Here is an 18,423-nt window from a genome sequence, read left to right as displayed (position 1 = left end):
TTTCTTGGAAAACTGTCAAAATGATTTTTTTTTTTCAAAAACTCTTCAATAAACTTTTGTGGAAGAACTCCTGTAGAATCTGTGGGAAGTATCCTAAAAGTACAACTAGAGAAATCAGTGGAAAAATTCTGGAGGAAATCCTGGGACAATCGCTATGATTTTTTTCAGAATGATCTCTGTGAAAATTACTGCTGGAGTGCTCTAAGATTTTCTGCACCAAATTCTGAAGAGCTTCCTCTCCTCTAAGTATCTTGAAATCTTGAAATGTTTCTGAAGAGAAGGAATCTATAAAGCATCTCTCGGGATCTGAGGATAATGTCAACAATTTGTGGAAAAGTCGCGTAATAGTCTCTAATGGTTTCTCTGGAACCTCTATAATTTTGCACCAGTAATCACTGCAACCAGATTGAGGCAAATAAGTGACTTAAGAGGCCATTTTGATTAAAGTAGAGATTTTAGAAACCTTCATGAAAAATAGTGACCAAGACTCTAAAAAGAGACCTGCTGGAACTGGGAACTGTATTAGGCTTTAGCATCTTGGCAATATTTAGTTCTGCTTCCTTATCTAAACATGTTTTATGCTGAATAAATAGAAATCACAAAAAACTATAAGGCTGAACATCTTAAGTAGCATTTTGATTCCGAAGCATCCAAAAATTTGTTTTGATCGAACAGATTTTTCGTTACATAATGGACATATTCTACCATGTAGATACGCTGCTGCATACTTCAATTCATTTTTATTGATTATCCAAGACAAATTTGTAACATATCTCTAACAATTTACAACTTCCATCGAATCTTACCAAATTGAAATAATGAGCTCAGATAATTTTACATCTAATGACAGAATAAGCTGTTTTTTCTCTACTTGCTGTACTTGTTTCCCTCGGAATTAACTCTGATATTCAAAGTCTCTTTTAAAAAATACCCTTATTAGTCTTGAGGCCTCTAAGGGAAGTTTACTATTCTCTATGAAAATCAGCTTTCACTACTGTTATTCTAAGCACAACTGTACATTAGGGCAGTTCAAAATTCAAAAAGGTTTGAAAATCCAATATCTCACATGTCTTCCTTCCCCTTCTTACCATAAAAATAGTGTTCTGTGAAATTTTCAGCTTTCTAGGTAGTGATTTAAAGGTGGACCAAAGACAATAAAAGATTATATGAAAATTACTATAAAGAAGTTTTGAAAAATGTTCCAAACAAGTTTGAACTGTAATGTAAGTACCTACTTATCATCCCATAGCGAAAACTTATTCTTCAAACCTTAATGAAAGATGTTGCTGAAGAAACGAATCCACTTTGAGCTAATTTTGTTTGAGATTTTTCAAGATGTTTGCAGGGCTATAATCTCATATGGAGCTATATAAAAGCAAACAAACTCATAAGTATCCCTTCTCTTATCCGTCGGATAAGCAAATTTCTTCATTATGATTTGAATAATGAGTTTTCACTTTGGGATGTTAATTATGTTCTTTCATTTCAGTACTAACGTGCTTGAAACATTTCTCAAAATGTCTCCATAGTAATTTCCATCTAAACCTACATCGTCTTTGGGCCACCTTTAAATCACCACCTAGAAGAACGGAAGATATTTTATGGCAATGATGGTAAGGTAAAAAAGGGAGATTGAAATTTCAAACATTATTAAATTTTGAACTGCCCTACTGTAGGTAGCTGCATCATCTCATATCAAAACACTAAAATAATTCCAAGGATTTTCTCAGGAACTACCATATCAAGGGTGCTCCAGACCGTTTTGAATTTTTTCCCGCCATAACGCACAGTAGCGTCGCCAAAGTAGTTGAGCCAAACTATCTACTTGTCTCCTTAGTGTTGCTTAAGCCATCATTCTTGAACATGCTTGAATAGGGTATTAAGTTATAATGCAAACTCAAAAAAAAAATGGCATAGAGAAGAGGACAAGAATATTTGTCTCGATATAATACAGAAAAACTTGTCTTCTATCGTACAAAAACTTAAACACAAATTAAAAGCGCTCAATTTTCACGTCGTTCTTGTTTCCATGCCGTGAACTGTACCTTGATCAAAACGGGTAACTGCTGTCGTCGTTGAACGCCGAGTTTTTCTTCGATAACGTTACGAAAAATGTGGTCTCTTTTTATTGTGCACACCTATTCAACTGCCGCTATCAACAGATACCGTTCCACTCGCAGTAAATCACAGTAACTTCTTACACACGCCTCCCGCAAGGACGTTCATGTATACTGGTTCTCGTAGTGGAACTTTATCACCTTAGGCTGTCGCTTCCCAACGGTTCACTAAGCCGACGGTATGAACTTTTTTTTCCGGAACAACTGCCTATTGGCTGTTGCCTTCGATTGGCTTGTATTTCTAATTTTATCAGTATTGTTTCACTCGACCAATATGCGCTCTTCGATGCGCTTTCTCACTTTTCTCCTCTCGACCGACTTGACACGTCTCACTGCCCTATCTATTGTGGCGGTGTTCAGAAAAAACGAGATTTCAAAAAAAAAACCGCGTGCAAACAACCAGAAACAGGGACCGCGAGAGCGAATGAAAGGAGCAAACAAAAAATGTGGGCTTTTTTTTTATTCAAAACGACAACAAAATAATCAAACCTTGCCTCGAGACCTGCTATCGCGTTTGCCAGCCAGATTTCACACGGTCTGTACCGTCAAAGCCGCCGCACACTCTCGCTCTCTTCACTCTTTTTTTTTTCGGGAGGGCACCACGAGAATTCAAACAACACACGCGCTTCTTCGATGATCACTTACTATTTTGATTCGAAATTCGAATATCTTGGTTTTGAAAAACTGACGACGAAACCCGGCGATTAAGCGATAGCTCAAACTCACACGATACTGTCAAACTACTGTTTCATCTGCCACACTACCGAAGCAGCAACGCAACGACACCAACAGTGACTATTACAGTCCGCGCCAGAAATAGAAATACGGAAGTACTCGGCTTCGGCTGTCGTCTGAGCAGTGCTTCGACAGGACAAAGTTGCAAGCCCTGTGTAGCTCTGTGGGCGCTTCTCGCTCGTTCACGATGCAACTGCAAAGAAAACTATTTTCTCAAGCACAGGCACGTGCCGTCGCAAAACTGCAGCGCAGATTAGATCTCCGTATCGGCTCCAGCACAACACTTCGGCTGTTCAACGCGCGCGCACGCCACGCAGATTACGTAGACTTATCAAAATCGCGATCAACTGAGTGATCGCCCACACTTCGCCCAGAGTGTTCAACGTTTAACACAAAGTGTACAATTCTGTATTCTTCCTCAGCTAGCTTCTCAAGCTTCTGATCCGATGATCTGATTACTGAACTAGAGCACAGTCGTCTCCTATCTTCCGTCAAGAAGGGGGCTCTGTTGGCACTGCCGTCGGGGAAAAGGATTCCAGAGCACACGATCCACGCTCGGATGCCGTCGCGAATAAACTAACTGCCAGTTTGTGCTACAACGCGGACCGAACTGCAACAACCAAGTGCATCGATGACGACAACGACGAACTGCGAACAGCGAACGCTGAACGGGCAAACAGTTGCACACGACGATGACGACGACGACGACGACGACCGAAATGCTGCTCCACGACCACGATTCCTGCTCGACTTCCTCGCAAGAAAAACCAACAACAGCAAAAAAAAAAGCATCACAACAAAATATTCGCATCCACCATAAGCTTACCGTACGTCGTGCAATAAGTTAGTTGCCGCGTGTGTGCCGTTGTATGTTGCCTTCGTTCGGTATGGTGACTATGTGTGCGAAAGACTGATGGGAGAGCCGGTCATTCATTTCAGATTATCTGCTCTCACTTGTTTCTCTGACATTGGGTTCATTCTAGCTGCGTTTTCGATCACAAATACGCGCGCAGCCTTCGCAAAGGCACATGGTTTTCATTGTTTGTTTGCATTATAACCATTGAGAGAGAGGGAGCGTAATTTTTCAGCATCCAGAATGTCGGATCATTCGTTAATTGTCAGTGCAGCACTTGCAGTTTGAAGTGAAGAAGCTTGGGAGTAGGAGAGAGAGTCTTTTGAGCATATTGTGAACTCACTGTTGAAGATTGCTCGAAAGAAGAGTTGCTGCAGGACGATATGCAGTTAATTTTAAATTATAATAACGATTGATGTGTTGAATGCACAGTTTTATGAGGAGAAGGTTCTAAATAAAAGAGCTGTGTGTTTTCATTTTCTTGGATTTGTCTATTTAAAAATAGAAAACTGCTTTTTCAGTTTTGATTTTTGCACCATTTTTACTTGGGCCTTAAGAAAGAAATTACGTTAACTGGAACTCGATAGAAGAAAAAATATTGTTCATAAAAACCCGGAAATTCCAGAGTGAACCAATTCCAAGTCGTACAAATCCAGTATAAATTCGAACCGGCACATGGAGCTGAATTCCATGATCCTCCATGATGACGAAATAGGGAAGGCGTACCAGTTATCGCCATAGCACCAGTCATGGCGATATTGACAAAAAAAAAATGAAAAAAAAATACAGAGCATTTACATCAATTATAACAGTATTTTAATAGCAGTTGTCATAAGCAAGGCTATTTTCTACATTTTAGGCCAATTTACTACTGTTATATTTTCTTATTTCAAGTGTTTTAAAGTATTTTCATTTCTGAAGCAACCATTGCGACTACTATCTTATGGATTCGTTATTGGACAAGCCAGTTTATAATAACCTGTTTGAGCGGCTGTGATTTTTTAAAATGACTGAGTTTTTTACAAGGATGTTCTAAGAATCAATGAAAAACTTAAGAAAATCAGTTTTATTTTAAAGTTCCCAAATACCGTTTTGTCTCAAATTCCGAACAGACTCATATTCCGAACACTCGGTTTTTGTATGGCGATGTAGTTGAAATGTTTCGCTGAAATATGTCATCAAATTACAGGGAAATGGCAGTCAATTGCAATTCTTTTTAAACGTCTTCCAATCTATTTCTTATCTTTTGAGTAGTGATGATTCTCTAGTTCAAGACCAGTAAAACTAGCTCAGATAAATTTATTTGCAAAATTATTCCCTTGAATACGATTTATTCATGCTGTTCGGAATTTGAGTCAAGGTGTTCGGAATATGAGACAGAATGAACACAGTGTTCGGCATTTGAATCAAAATGTTGTTTCATACTTTTACGTAAAAACAATACTAAACAAGGTAAAATAAACAATTTTATCGGCACACCCAACAGCTAACAGTTAGACTTTGCGTAGAAATTGTAATTTTCACAAATATCAGCAAATTTATGTCTATCAGATGCTGTTGAAATCACTGTTGGCCTTAAGTGTTCGGAATATGAGTCAAAACGGTATCTGAAACAACTGGTGTTTTATGCATGCACATTGAACAAACTTAAGCCATAGTGTTCCCCTAAGACAAGACGTGTCAGGTAAAAGTACAAAAACGAAATCAATTGCCTGTCAAAAAAAGACCACTTCTCAATGGTCGTTTTGGCAAAGGCCTACTTTCATAACGTTGAGTTGCAACAGGGCATTTTGTTGCTAGTCACGCCGTGTTGCTAGTTCATAAAATAGAGTTTCAAACAAAAGTTTGAACATTTTTCATAAAACCTTTTTGATTCAAATCTAATAATATTTGAAGTATACTGCATGTACTCCTACAATGCTAGAATGAATACAAAATAATTAATGGAGAGAAAAATAATGGAAATCGTGTCAATTTTCTCCAAACATACCGTCGGTTTTGAAAATAAACCTGATATTTTGAAAAGCTGCCATCCTCTAATGCATTGAATGAATGAAGCGTGCAAGAAACTACCAAATTATGAGACTCGATATTTGTATTTGTTCAGAAGATTTTCTCAATAAAGATTCTGCTAGCACTGGCCTTTGCATCGTCAAGGTTATTGACTGAAAAACAACGGGGCAGTCATAGTTGAGCTGTCAGGACAGGACAGGACGCCTAGGTGTTCCCTATTTCGCAACATGCCAAGTTGATCAAAGCTAGCGAGAAAAATATGAATAGTAGTTTGTCACAACAGATGTGAAAATCTGAAAGCGGTGTCGTTTGCTGCGAAAGTTTAGTGCTGAATCCATTAATTCTACCAGCGTTTTTTTTTTGCGCGGGTACCCGATTACAAAGAACGCTATGAAATTCAAAGTTGGAGATTAAGGTAATTCAGGTGAACCCAAACTTATGCACGATACACCATACTGAGGGGTGAACCCAAACTTTTGCACGATGACTTGACTGACCGTTTCATTGATTTTGTATACTTTTCCGATTTTTCCGCAAAAATTTCATGAGTTTTCTTCAAAGAATATAAGATTACGATTCAAATGACACCTTGTTTTAAAATTTTAGTCGATCCAATGCTGAGGAAACTAGTTATGTTTTTTCAGTGTGTTTTTTGAAAAATGTCACAACTTTAAATAAAAATTTAGTATTCAAAGTTCAAAGAATATTTTTGGAAAAACACATACGAAGTAAGGATAACTCTTTGCCTTTTGAATGAAGCTTAAAGAGTTTGAATTGGACGTGTAATCACAGAGATATGGACTAAACACTTTTGCATGTTTTTTAGGGGGTGAACCCAAACTTATGCACGGGAGTGTACTTAAAAAGCTATTTATCTGGAATATTTCTCTAACTAGTGCGATAACTGGTTCACCTACCCTATACGCCAAACCACTAGCGGAGCTAGGCGCCTGTGTTTGAGGTGGAGGGGGGCTGGCACTTAAAAAATTGGCACCTTTGATTTGACGATGGCGCACTTGGTGAGAATTTATTGAACACATTATTTGGCACTTGGGAATAAAGTTGTACATTTGGAAAATTGTACATTTCTTACAGATGATTTTTTTTGGCGGCAGAAGTTTGTCTATATGTGATAGTTTGAGCTGTAGTTTTTTATGACACCTTCTTGTCTTTACCATAAAAAGTGATAATACGTAAAGGCGAGTCCTAAGTTAGGAAAACGATGATATGGACAAAAATAAGTATATCAAATGGAAAAAATAAAACTTCATCCAGAAATAATGAAAAATGAACATTCGATGCACACAAATATCAATGAGAATATTTATTTACAAATAGTTTTCACAAATAGACTAAATACAAATAAATACAGTTTATAAAATTTTAGCATATAACCAAATAAATTGTCTTCAAGTCTGATTTATTTGATTGTTCATATTTATTTGTATCATATTTTTGAAGCCTTGGAATAAGCGAACATGCACATCAATTTAATTTGTGTACCAATTTGTATATCTTTGAACTAGTAAAGTTAGTAAGAAAACTAAAAACAGCTTTTATTTGGCAGTTTCATAGAAATATGTTACGCTAAATTTGTTGAAAAGATGACGTAAGTATTACTTAGTTTCTTAACAAATAATTGTTAATTTTTCATATTTTCAGTAACAAAAGTACGATAAAATTCTAATGTATTCTTATCAATCATATTCTAGCAAAACATGTTAATTTTGATGAGCAAACATTTAGATGCTCGTCCAAATTTACCGTTATTGCTAAAATTAACTGTACATATGGTACAGTTGACTTATAAATCATTGTATTTTTTCGGAAAAGGTTTACAAGCTTTCCATCAACACTTCAAGTAACATAAGCCACAAAACATGAACTAATTTAGCTGAAATATATTTCAAAATAGTTTGTTTAACTCCTGTTACACTAAAATGTCGGTTGGATTGATGCCAAAATGTCATCTTCTAGAGTTTTATTCCAGAGATTTCATACCCACAATAACAAGTTTATAACAAATTTATCAGTTTTTGCAAAATATAGCTTTTAAAACTTTTCTTTTTTTAACAGTTTTGCCTCGAATCTTAAACAGCATTTTTGCAATAGAATTTCAGTTATCAATAGATTAAAAATTAAATCGAAAATTTAAGCAAGATAACAGTGTAGATTAAAAATAAGCTTTTTTGATTCGTCCAGGCATGCCTCATGAGATTGATTTGAATTTTGATTCTCTGAGAATTTCCACACGATTAAAAAAGATGATTCTTCTGATAAGATCCGCAGGATTCCATCAGAAATTTATACCTAAGAGTTAAACTTTCAGAATTCCAATATTTTTTTTTTTTTTTGCGTTTATTAGAGAGGTTTTAAACCAGAAGGGTTCATTCGCCTCTTAAAGAATTCCAATATGATTGCTGCAATTGTCAACGAAATTGATCATCTGATATTATCTACGCAAAACTAAAAACAAGAATCGCACTGCTGGTGCGTTAAAAATCTTGGTATAATTATCCAGTTAGATGACAAAACGATTTTCCCGAAGTTTCCCAAGCCATCCTTGAGTATTGCTCATAGAAAGTTTGGCTGACTTTTTAATTAATTTTGTATTCTTTAAGAAGTTTGTGCAGAATCCTGTTCAGGATTCGAGCAGAATCCTGTTCAGGATTCGAGCAGAATCCTGTTCAGGATTCGAGCAGAATCCTGTTCAGGATTCGAGCAGAATCCTGTTCAGGATTCGAGCAGAATCCTGTTCAGGATTCGAGCAGAATCCTGTTCAGGATTCGAGCAGAATCCTGTTCAGGATTCGAGCAGAATCCTGTTCAGGATTCGAGCAGAATCCTGTTCAGGATTCGAGCAGAATCCTGTTCAGGATTCGAGCAGAATCCTGTTCAGGATTCGAGCAGAATCCTGTTCAGGATTCGAGCAGAATCCTGTTCAGGATTCGAGCAGAATCCTGTTCAGGATTCGAGCAGAATCCTGTTCAGGATTCGAGCAGAATCCTGTTCAGGATTCGAGCAGAATCCTGTTCAGGATTCGAGCAGATTCAGATCGGAATCCTGTTCAGGATTCGAGCAGAATCCTGTTCAGGATTCGAGCAGAATCCTGTTCAGGATTCGAGCAGAATCCTGTTCAGGATTCGAGCAGAATCCTGTTCAGGATTCGAGCAGAATCCTGTTCAGGATTCGAACAGAATCCTGTTCAGGATTCGAATAGAATCCTGTTCAGGATTCGAACAGAATCCTGTTCAGGATTCGAACAGAATCCTGTTCAGGATTCGAACAGAATCCTGTTCAGGATTCGAACAGAATCCTGTTCAGGATTCGAACAGAATCCTGTTCAGGATTCGAACAGAATCCTGTTCAGGATTCGAACAGAATCCTGTTCAGGATTCGAACAGAATCCTGTTCAGGATTCGAACAGAATCCTGTTCAGGATTCGAACAGAATCCTGTTCAGGATTCGAATAGAATCCTGTTCAGGATTCGAACAGAATCCTGTTCAGGATTCGAACAGAATCCTGTTCAGGATTCGAACAGAATCCTGTTCAGGATTCGAACAGAATCCTGTTCAGGATTCGAACAGAATCCTGTTCAGGATTCGAACAGAATCCTGTTCAGGATTCGAACAGAATCCTGTTCAGGATTCGAACAGAATCCTGTTCAGGATTCGAACAGAATCCTGTTCAGGATTCGAACAGAATCCTGTTCAGGATTCGAACAGAATCCTGTTCAGGATTCGAACAGAATCCTGTTCAGGATTCGAACAGAATCCTGTTCAGGATTCGAACAGAATCCTGTTCAGGATTCGAACAGAATCCTGTTCAGGATTCGAACAGAATCCTGTTCAGGATTCGAACAGAATCCTGTTCAGGATTCGAACAGAATCCTGTTCAGGATTCGAACAGAATCCTGTTCAGGATTCGAACAGAATCCTGTTCAGGATTCGAACAGAATCCTGTTCAGGATTCGAACAGAATCCTGTTCAGGATTCGAACAGAATCCTGTTCAGGATTCGAACAGAATCCTGTTCAGGATTCGAACAGAATCCTGTTCAGGATTCGAACAGAATCCTGTTCAGGATTCGAACAGAATCCTGTTCAGGATTCGAACAGAATCCTGTTCAGGATTCGAACAGAATCCTGTTCAGGATTCGAACAGAATCCTGTTCAGGATTCGAACAGAATCCTGTTCAGGATTCGAACAGAATCCTGTTCAGGATTCGAACAGAATCCTGTTCAGGATTCGAACAGAATCCTGTTCAGTTCAGGATTCGAACAGAATCCTGTTCAGGATTCGAACAGAATCCTGTTCAGGATTCGAACAGAATCCTGTTCAGGATTCGAACAGAATCCTGTTCAGGATTCGAACAGAATCCTGTTCAGGATTCGAACAGAATCCTGTTCAGGATTCGAACAGAATCCTGTTCAGGATTCGAACAGAATCCTGTTCAGGATTCGAACAGAATCCTGTTCAGGATTCGAACAGAATCCTGTTCAGGATTCGAACAGAATCCTGTTCAGGATTCGAACAGAATCCTGTTCAGGATTCGAACAGAATCCTGTTCAGGATTCGAACAGAATCCTGTTCAGGATTCGAACAGAATCCTGTTCAGGATTCGAACAGAATCCTGTTCAGGATTCGAACAGAATCCTGTTCAGGATTCGAACAGAATCCTGTTCAGGATTCGAACAGAATCCTGTTCAGGATTCGAACAGAATCCTGTTCAGGATTCGAACAGAATCCTGTTCAGGATTCGAACAGAATCCTGTTCAGGATTCGAACAGAATCCTGTTCAGGATTCGAACAGAATCCTGTTCAGGATTCGAACAGAATCCTGTTCAGGATTCGAACAGAATCCTGTTCAGGATTCGAACAGAATCCTGTTCAGGATTCGAACAGAATCCTGTTCAGGATTCGAACAGAATCCTGTTCAGGATTCGAACAGAATCCTGTTCAGGATTCGAACAGAATCCTGTTCAGGATTCGAACAGAATCCTGTTCAGGATTCGAACAGAATCCTGTTCAGGATTCGAACAGAATCCTGTTCAGGATTCGAACAGAATCCTGTTCAGGATTCGAACAGAATCCTGTTCAGGATTCGAACAGAATCCTGTTCAGGATTCGAACAGAATCCTGTTCAGGATTCGAACAGAATCCTGTTCAGGATTCGAACAGAATCCTGTTCAGGATTCGAACAGAATCCTGTTCAGGATTCGAACAGAATCCTGTTCAGGATTCGAACAGAATCCTGTTCAGGATTCGAACAGAATCCTGTTCAGGATTCGAACAGAATCCTGTTCAGGATTCGAACAGAATCCTGTTCAGGATTCGAACAGAATCCTGTTCAGGATTCGAACGGAATCGACCAGAATCCAGAACCAGAAACCTGGTCAGAATTCGACCTGATCTTGTTCATGATTCGACCTGAATGCTGTTCAGGATTTGGCTATAATCTTGTTCAGGATTCGGCCAAAATCTTATTCAGGATTCGCCCATCATCCTGATCAGGACTCGACCAGAAACCTGTTCAGGATTCGAATAGAATCCTGTATATGATTCGCCCATAATCCTGTTTAGAATTCGAACAGAGTGCTTTTCAAGATTTGCACATATTCTTGTTCAGGATTCGGCCAACATCTTATTCAGGATTCGCCCATAATCCTGATCAGGATTTGACCAGAAACCTGTTCAGGACTCGACCAGAATTTTGTTCAGGATTCGACCAGAAAGCTGTTCAGGATTCGCCCATAATCCTGTTCAGGTTTGGACCAGCATTCGTCCAGAATTCTGTTCAGGATTCGAACAGAATCCTATTCATGATTCGACCAGAATCCTATTCAGGATTCGATCAGAATCCTGTTCAGGATCGGAACAGAATCCTGTTCAGGATTCGAACAGAACTCTGTTCAGGAATCCTGTTCAAGATTCGTAGAGAATTCTGTTCAGGGTTCGAACAGAATCCTATGCAGGATTCGAACAGAATCCTGTTCAGGATTCGACCAGAATCCTGTTTATGATTTGACCAGAATCCTCTTTAGGATTCAAACAGAATCCTGCTCAGGATTTGATCAGAAACCTGATCAGGATTCTACCTGATCTTGTTCAGGAAGAGACCTGAATGCTGTACAGGATTTGCCTATAATCTTATTCAGGATTCGGCCAAAATCACCTAATTTATAAATGAATAAATCAATTTTTACATAGATAAATAAGCAAATGAATAATTTAATATATTATTGTAAAATTAATAAACCAATAGATCAATAAATTAATAGGTGAAAAATAATGTAAACATAAAAAGAAACAAATGAAAACTTGAATAAGTAAATAAATAAAAACAAATCAATAATAAATCAATAGTAGATCAAAATTTAATGTAAATTCAACTTATGTTTAGAGTTCAGAATTATGTGTATTAACTTAAAAGACCTGATTTACGTGTTCATCGATTTGACACTGATCGGAACATTGATAATCAGCTTGTGCCACCCTGTATTGCATTGCCTTATATGTACCAGCATTCAGGATTAACATTTTCATTCAAACTACATATATGACCGCGGTATCGGTGCATACGACATGATTAAAAAAAACCGTTTGCTAATTATGAATTCAATAAAAGCGCAGACAATTTCTTTAAATATCCTAACGAATGCAAGCTTCTATTCGTTAAACAAAACATGAAAACCAGCCTTGCCCTTTGAAATCGATATGAAAAAGCGAACGCATCGTTTTCAAAATTACGCCCGGTGCGGCGCAATCAACAATAAAAATAACTTCGATGATATACAAGGCTCCTGCTACATAACCAGTCACTTCTGACAGTGGAAAAGTACTGAACGGCGTGTAATGCCGTTGGGGGCATCATACCGAGCGTTTCAACTGATGCAGTGGTTTTCAACCCCTTTTTCATTCCGTGTACCGTTTTGGATTTTTTCACAAACTTTCTATTCCAAGCAAGAATAAAAAATAATAATTCAAACTTACGTCTACAAACGTTAATACTTTGTTTAGTTCTCCACGCCAAAATCTGACGATGATGACACATTATGCAAGTGATCTGAAACTGTTATTTTTTACTTTATACAATAAAATAAATAAGCAACATTATCTTAGACAAACACCACTCTCTTCTTGGGGAGACCAAATTTCCCCCTGTGCGGAATTCCCCCACGGTTGAAAACCACTGTGCTTCCTCGGCCCATTCGCACCACCGCTCTCACTCGATGGATTGGCACATGGTCGCGACTCGCGACCAACACAAGAGAGCACCAGACTCAATGGATTCGCGATGCCGCCCAGGTCCATCTACGACGACTGGCAGAACATGTCTTGGGGATCGCGTTTACCTCATGTTATTTGGTGTGCATGTGATAGGCTGATAAGTATTCACTATCCCGCATGAACGATTTGCTTGAATGTATGAAGAATTAAACTCGTTTGCGGTACGGATGGTAAAGTTACTCACGAATGGGATCGGAAGTGTTGCCATCAATGATTGGGACCCAATAATTTGCAATTTTCTTTATGATGTGAAAAATATTCGAACTGCTAAGACTCAACTTCAACTCTGTGAGAATCAATAATGGCATCGGCCACGTGCTCACAATCAATAGAAATGAGGAAAAGGATGTTAGTTCCACACGCCATGGCCACGGAAACCTCTGCATCTCCATAAGCGCCATGGCAAATTTCATTGAATCAATTAATCAGTAATCAGTGGATGACCATTGCTTTTCGCGAAAGCTAAATCTATTTATCAATGTTAACGAATTCAATACGCTCTGATTCCACGGGGAAACTAGCATCACAGTACGATCGCCTTCCAATACTAATAACTGTTCATCTTAATCCAATACGGATTCATTTTACCGAATGAATATCCTCTTGAAGTAAACAAGTCGGCAAAAGCATGCATAAAATCATTTCGGACGACCTTCCACCCCACCCAATCGATCATCGCGGTGAATCTGAAACTTTGTTGCATTACAGCACTAACACAAAGCTCTCAAGTACATCAATATCGCCACATGGGACGCATTTCATACTCGCGGTTTTCGGGTGGAGGATGCCATATAAGACGAGATTATATTGTGACTTATGCTACTTGGTGCTACGAACTGTCATAATTTCAAGGGCACTAATCTGCAGATTAACCTTTACCGTACTAGGTGCGGACATCGAAATTATAAAATGCTGTAATTTCAGTATCGCATTTACGATTTTGAATAATTTTTCAAGAAAAAAGCACAAATGAGTTATATTTTTATGCACACAATAAAAAATTTGAATTCGGAGACAGTTTCGGATTTAGGTCCAAAAATGTTAGAGTTTCTAGGATGTTCCTAAACTAACATAATGACAAATAATTGTAAATTGATTTGTTTAACAGTACACCTGCTGCAGTTAGGAGACGATTGAAGAAATATTTTTAAAGAAAGTTCTAACTCAAGAATGTAAAAGTGCTCGTGAAATACTAAGCCGTAACGCTTGATCATTCCAACCCCCCCTCCTCCCGTTTCTTGAGCGTTACGTAATTTGTGGACGGCGCCACATGATGGGTAACGGGCAGTTCACCAGATTGTTAACTGGGCGAGGTTGTCTAGCTATCCTATTTGGGGGTTTTCCGTCGAGCAGCTATTCCACAGAAGATTATGTGTAGGGGCCTTCCATAGCCGAGTGTTCAGAGTTCGCAGCCACGAAGCAAAGCCATGCAGAAGGTGTCTGGATTCGATTCCCGGTCGATCCAGGATCTTTTCGTAACGGAATTTCCTTCACTTTCCTGGGCATAGAGTATCATCGCACTTGCCACACGATACACGAATGCGAAAATGCCAACTTTGGCATTCAGGAATCCCTCAAGGGATTCTATCAGAAGATCCTTCAGAGCTTCCACCTGGAACTTCTCTAGGGACTACATCACGAGTTACTCTAGCAATTCCATAAGAAGAGAGATCAGAGATTTCGCCTTGAATTCCTTCAGGGATTTGATCAGAAGTTCTTCTAGGGACAACGTCAGGAGTCCTTTATGGATTTCTTCAGGGATTCCAATAGGAGTTCTTTTGGAAATTTCACCTGGAATTCCTCGTGGGATTCCATCAAAAGATTCCCTAGGGATTCCATCAGAAGTTTCTCTAAGTCTTCAACAGGAGCTTTTCTTGAGATTTCATGAAAAGTTCCTCCAGTGATTCCATCAAGAGTTACATCAATAATCTTATCAGGAATTCCGAAATCAACAGGAGTACCTCTAGATTTATGGAATTTCTAGAAAAAATCCATGGATCATTTTTTTGAGGAATCTTTGCAGGAATCATTAAAGAAATTGCAGAAGAAATTCCTAGATAATTCCCGGAGAAATTCCTAAACATACTTCTGGAAGAACTTCTTAAGCCATCCCTGAAGGAATTTCTAAAGGATTCACTAGGGTAATTAATGATGGATTCCTTCGAAAAATTCCCGCAAGAAATGATAGAAGGAATTGATGGATTTATTCTTTCACGAATTCTCGGAGAAAATTCTGGTAGATTATGGAAAATATTCCTGAAGAAATCCCAGGAGGAATGCCTCATAAGGTCCCTTTTGGGATATCACGAGGAATCTTTGGAGGAAGAACTGGAAGAGTTTATAAAATAATTTATTGAAGATCCCCTGGAGGAAACTCTCAAAAAAATGCTAGCGGAATCTCTAGAGAAATTCCTGGTTGAATACCATGGAGGAAGTATCAGGTATCAGAAGGCCGGCTCCAAAGGCACGTTCCCCACCAGTTGGGAGATTTGTGCCATCGCCATATTTGAGCCTATTTCATCATCTACCCGATGGGAGAGGAAAGGGAAGGGAAAGATGGGAGGAAATAGGAGTAGGGTCCCTTGAAGAGGGAAGATCGCATAAGCGAAATGAGAGCATGTAGCTCCATACCACAATGGGTTCGAACAGCGCCCTAAAAAGGGCACTGCAAAACGCATGAGCGTAAAGAGAGCCTATAGCTCATTACCACAGCGGGTTAAGAATAACAGAATGTCCTGAAGATTCAGGCTTCTGAATTCAGTTTCACTTAATAAGTGTTTCCCAAGTAATTGGAATCGCATTTGCGCAAAAACTGGACAGTTACATATCAGGTGATACGAAGTTCCATAATCGGAGTCACATCTATCACACACAAATGAGTCAGCACGCTGAATATTTGCCATGTGATAGTTGAGTCGGCAGTGGCCTGTCAACGCTCTGACCAAGAGACTGCAATTCTGCTTTGACAGATTTGTTAAATACTTCGCCACCCTTGGAGATGGCTCAGTAATGTACAATTTTGTTTGACGACATGACTCCAAACTATTCCAATATTGCTTGTGCTGAGTTGCCGCCCAAGAGTTTATCTGAAGCTTCACCCAGCACTTAGAAATTGGAATAGCCGGCTCAGGGCCAATGAAGTCATGTGATGCTCCATCGCGAGCTAGCTCATCAGCCAATTCATTTCCAGCGATGGAAGAATGGCCAGATACCCATACAAGGTTTACAGAGTTGACTGAATTCAGTTCCTCAATTTGAGTTCGACATGTGATAACAAGCTTCGACCTTGAGTTGGCCGAAGCGAGAGCTTTTATAGCAGCTTGACTATCTGAACAGAAGTATATGACTTTACCCATTACGCGCTGTTGAAGTGCTGATTGCACTCCACACATAAGGGCAAATATTTCCGCCTGAAAAACGGTGCAGTTTCTACCAAGTGAGTAAAACTGATTCAGCCTTAGCTCACGAGAATATACTCCTGCACCAGCTCTACCTTCAAGAAGGGAGCCATCAGTGTAACATACTATATTGTTTGATATACTTCTTTCCAAATAGCCAGACGTCCACTCTTCCCGTGAAGGGAATTGTGTGATAAATGTCCTGTAAGGAAAGTGACAAGCAATTGTGAGATCACTTGGAGCAAGGACAATTTTGTCCCAATTCACCAAAAGTGGAAACAACGAAGTGTGTGTAGATCTACGATTCACTGGATTTTTCTCCAGTAGATCCAGTACCCATAAACGGTAAGAGCAAGAAAGTGCTTCTTGTTTAAGATATATGTGTAGTGGCGCAACGTCGAAAAGGGCCTCGAGCGCTGCTGTGGGAGTTGTAGAGAACGCACCAGACATCGCCATCAAGCACATCCTTTGGAGATGGCCCAATTTTGATTGGATTATTCTCACTTCGCCCTTTTGCCACCACACAAGACATCCATATGCCAATATTGGTCGAACAACTGTTGTGTAAATCCATTTGATATATTTGGGTTTGAGGCCCCAAGTTTTACCAAAGGTTCGCCGGCATTGACCGAAGGCCATGCAAGCTTTTTTGACTCTGAAATCAATGTGAGGTGTCCATGAAAGTTTGGAATCTAAAATGACTCCGACATACTTTACTTGATCAGTCACATTAATCTCAGTGCCAAAAAGACGTAAAGGTCGAATTCCATCGCGGTTTCGTCTTTCCGTAAACAGAACAATAGATGTTTTATTCGGGTTAACCGAAAGGCCATATTGGCGACACCAACTCTCGACTACCTGAAGAGCACTTTGCATCAGGTCGAATAGGGTGCTTATGCACATACCAACTATCAGAGCTAGATAGTCGTCGGCAAATCCATAAGTTGGAAAACAGCAATTATTGAGTTGCCGCAATAGCGTATCTGCTACGAGATTCCACAAAAGTGGTGACAAGACTCCCCCTTGGGGGCATCCGCAAACACTTAATTTTCGAATCGCTGCTTGACGCAATGTCGAGAAGAGATGTCGGTTTTTGAGCATTTGATGAATCCAATTGGTAATCATTGTAGGTAGCCCATGATTTCGTGCGGCTTCCAATATGGCATCGAAAGACACGTTATCAAAGGCACCCTCAATATCCAAGAAAACACCCAAGCAGGATTGCTTCTGAGCGAATGCTTTCTCGATATCGTATACAACTTTGTGTAAAAGAGTCACAGTGGACTTTCCAGATTGGTAAGCATGTTGATTCACATGAAGAGGCATGTTTGCCAAATAAACATCACAGATATGATGATCGATAATGCGTTCCAGACATTTCAGAAGAAAAGAGGTCAGACTGATTGGTCTAAAACTCTTCGCTTCTTCATACGACGCACGTCCTCCTTTCGGGATAAACTTTACAGTAATATCACGCCAGGATTTGGGAATATACCCGGTAGCAAAACTGCTTACAAGTAGCTTTTTCAAAACATGTTTGATAAACTCAAACCCCTTTTGGAGCAGAACAGGATAAATCCCATCCGCTCCTGGAGATTTGAAAGGAGCAAAACTATTAAGTGCCCATTGAATCGATTCAGTAGTTACGATACTGCGAGCCGAGGCCAGAGACTCGTAACTACATGAAAAGACATTTGGTTCATCCGTAGATGCTATGTCCACACATCCGGGGAAGTGTGTATTGAATAAACATTCTAAAACTTCTTCATCGGAAGAAGTAAAGTCACCATTAGGTAAGCAAATTTCGTTCACTTGGAAATCCTTAGACTTTGCAAGGATTTTGTTCAGCCGACTGACTTCACTCAAACTGGAAACATTTGTACAAAGGTTTTTCCAGCCGGATCGTTCAGCAGAACGAAGAGCCTTCTTGTAAGCCTTGCGAGCCGACTTGAACGACTCTGATCCTGCTGAACGGCGTCTATTCCAACTCCTTCTACATTGTTTCCTGAGTCTAGTCAG

General features: G+C 39.5%; 1 protein-coding gene across 10 annotated transcripts in view; it reads right to left on the bottom strand.

Annotated features, from left to right (window-relative positions):
* LOC5571521 (protein doublesex) overlaps positions 1–18,423 on the bottom strand; it is a 552,051-nt gene that overhangs the window by 516,301 nt on the left and 17,327 nt on the right. For 3 of the 10 annotated variants that reach the window (XM_021837272.1, XM_021837274.1, XM_021837276.1), the window contains exon 1: positions 2,046–3,531. The exons of 2 other annotated variants lie outside the window; for them this stretch is intronic. The gene's annotated coding sequence lies outside the window, so the exon portion shown is untranslated. Of the gene's footprint in view, positions 1–2,045; positions 3,533–4,317; positions 4,446–18,423 lie in introns of those variants that run through there. 5 more of the 10 variants (XM_021837266.1, XM_021837273.1, XM_021837267.1 and 2 more) reach the window with 4 other exon arrangements.

The sequence above is a fragment of the Aedes aegypti genome, chromosome 1 (assembly GCF_002204515.2).
Source record: "Aedes aegypti strain LVP_AGWG chromosome 1, AaegL5.0 Primary Assembly, whole genome shotgun sequence".
In the NCBI taxonomy this organism is placed as follows: domain Eukaryota; kingdom Metazoa; phylum Arthropoda; class Insecta; order Diptera; family Culicidae; genus Aedes; species Aedes aegypti.
The sequence above is the reverse complement of the archived record's forward strand: the minus strand, read 5'-3'. Positions and strand labels throughout refer to the sequence as shown.